Raw genomic sequence first — 2956 nt, 5'->3', positions numbered from 1 at the left:
CTCTCCTATCCCTTGATGATGAGGCCATTGAAATTCACTTGCAAGGGTTGAATCTTCCACACCAAACTTAGATGAATGCTTGTCCTCAAGCATAAAGAAAATAGTTGTGAATGGGTGAGGTATATGACGAGCAAGGTGACTTAGAGAAGATAAAAAAAATGATGGTGAAAGGGGGTGGAGTGTTTCGGTTATGTGGAGAGATGTAATGCTTCAAGAGTTTTGTTGGGTAAAGATTAGGCCTAAGGTGAGAATATGGGAAACATGGAATGAGTTGGAGGTGAGAATATGGGAAATATGTGACATCGGGTGATGAGATGGGGTTATGGGGGGTAGAAGGATGAGTGAGGAAAAGTGAGGTTTGATGAATATGGTTGAAGTATTTAAAGTGAACTTTGGTGGGGATACATGATTCTAGTGATTTCCGTGGTGCTATGCATGGTTCTAAGGGTTCGGTCATAGCATGGGGAGCATGCTTCCTTGTGCCCAATGCATGTTGAGTTGTTTTTTCCCATGCACAAAGTTCAAGACTCATGTGACTTTCTCTTCCTTGTGTATCCGTGACCTCTCCCTCCAAGATTCCCCATCACTTCTTTCTTTCTTTCCTGCAACAAAATTCCAAAAGCTTAAGATTCTTAAAGTGACATTACTAGCTAACAACTTATGATGATATTCCTATGCAAAATTGACTAAACTAAAATTAAAATTTATGAATTGATTCCCTAATCTATTTTTTCTAGCATTAGTAATGTAAGTAAAGACACCAAACTTAGTTTGTGACTAAGTGTTCTATGGAATTAATTCCAAAGATAGCCACACCAAACTTAGTATTTTACCTACATTATATGCTATTTCACGTTTTTTTTTATATATATAACTAAAATAGATGACTGTACTTTCATAGTCTAGCATTTTTGTGTATGTATGGACACCAAACTTAGTTTGTGGTTAAGTGTTGTAGAACACACTTTTGCCATTACTTCAAGATTGGTCACACCAAACTTAGTGCCTTGCATACACCATGTACTAGTCTACTTAATCATTATTGATTACTAAAGTATGAAAATAAAAGACTCCCTGTGCATGGGTTGCCTCCCATGAAGCGCTTGTTTATTGTCCTTAGCTTGACAATGCAACTTCCTTGCTTATATTAGCATTTGCACACTTTCTTCCTTGCTCCAGGGGCCACCAAAATAGTGCTTCACCCTATGTCCATTAGCTGTGAAGGTTTGTTTTGAGGCTTCATCAAGTAATTCGACATAGCCATGAGGTGATACTTTGGTGATGGTGTATGGACCAGTCCATCTAGACCTCAGCTTTCCAGGGAAAATCTTCAATCTTGAGTTGAATAACAACACCTTTTGGCCCGGTTCGAATGTTCTTTGAGAGATCCTCTTATCATGCCATCTCTTTGCTCTCTCTTTATATATTTTGGCATTTTCATATGCCTCCAATCTGAACTCCTCAAGTTCATTGAGTTGTAGCAACCTCTTCTCTCCTGCTGCTTGAGCATCTAAATTCAGAAGTTTGGTGGCCCAAAAGGCCTTATGTTCAAGCTCCACAGGTAGGTGGCATGCCTTTCCATACACCAGCTGAAATGGAGATTTTCCTATGGGTGTCTTGAAGGCTGTCCTATATGCCCAAAGTGCATCATCAAGCTTCCTAACCCAATCCTTTCTTGTTGTTCCCACAGTTTTCTCCAAAATCCTTTTTAGCTCTCTGTTGGCAAGTTCAGCTTGCCCATTGGTTTGAGGGTGATATGGTGTGGCCACTTTGTGAGTAACACCATATTTGTGGAGTAAAGAATTTAGTTGCTTGTTGCAGAAGTGGCTTCCCCCATCACTTATAAGTCCTTTGGGCACTCCAAATCTAGTGAAGATGTTCTTCTTGAGGAATTGCAAGACCACGTTGGTATCACATGTGGTGGTGGCTATTGCTTCTACCCATTTGGAGACATACTCTACTGCTACCAAGATGTATTTGAATGTGTAAGATGGAGGAAAAGGTCCCATGAAATCTATTCCCCATAGATCAAAGAGTTCCACTTCTAAAATGAACTTCTGAGGCATCTCATTTTTCTTTGACAAACCCCCTGTTCTTTGACATTCATTGCACTGGCTCACAAACTCTCTAGCATCCTTGAAGATTGAGGGCCAGTAGAAGCCACTTTGAAGGACTTTTGCAGCCTTTCTTTCAGCTCCAAAATGACCACCATAACTAGAGTTGTGACAATGCCATAGTATGTTCTTCATCTCACCCTCTGACACACATCTTCTTATCATTCCTTCCGGGCATCTTTTGAACAAGAATGGTTCATCCCAGAAGAAGAACCTAGCCTCATGCAATAGCTTCTTAACTTGTTGTTTTGTGTACTCTTGTGGAATGATTCTTCCCGCCTTGTAGTTGGCCATGTCTGCAAACCAAGGGACATGTTGAATTTGCAAGAGGTGCTCGTCTAGAAATTCTTCATTTATTGATGGAAGGTTGTCTTGGCATGTATCTTGTGGTAGCCTTGATAAGTGATCAGCAACTTGATTTTCATTGCCCTTTCTATCTTTTATCTCAATGTCAAACTCTTGTAAGAGTAGCACCCATCTGATTAGCCTTGGTTTGGCATCCTGTTTTGACATAAGATACTTAATAGCAGCATGGTCAGTATACACTAAGACTTTAGATCCAATCAAATATTGTCTAAACTTATCAAAAGCATATACCACAACTAGTAGCTCTTTCTCTGTTGTGGTGTAGTTTCTTTGAGCTTCATTCAATACCTTACTTGCATAGTAGATAACATGAAGCTTCTTTTCCTTCCTCTGCCCCAACACAGCACCGATTGCAAGGTTACTTGCATCACACATGAGTTCAAAAGGTAGTCCCCAACTTAGGGGTGTGATGATTAGTGCTGTGGTGAGCTTAGCCTTTAGAAGTTCAAAAGCATGTTTGCATTCATCATCAAAGA

The sequence above is a fragment of the Arachis duranensis genome, unplaced genomic scaffold, assembly GCF_000817695.3.
Source record: "Arachis duranensis cultivar V14167 unplaced genomic scaffold, aradu.V14167.gnm2.J7QH unplaced_Scaffold_83186, whole genome shotgun sequence".
NCBI lineage: Eukaryota > Viridiplantae > Streptophyta > Magnoliopsida > Fabales > Fabaceae > Arachis > Arachis duranensis.
This window is presented reverse-complemented; position numbering follows the sequence as displayed.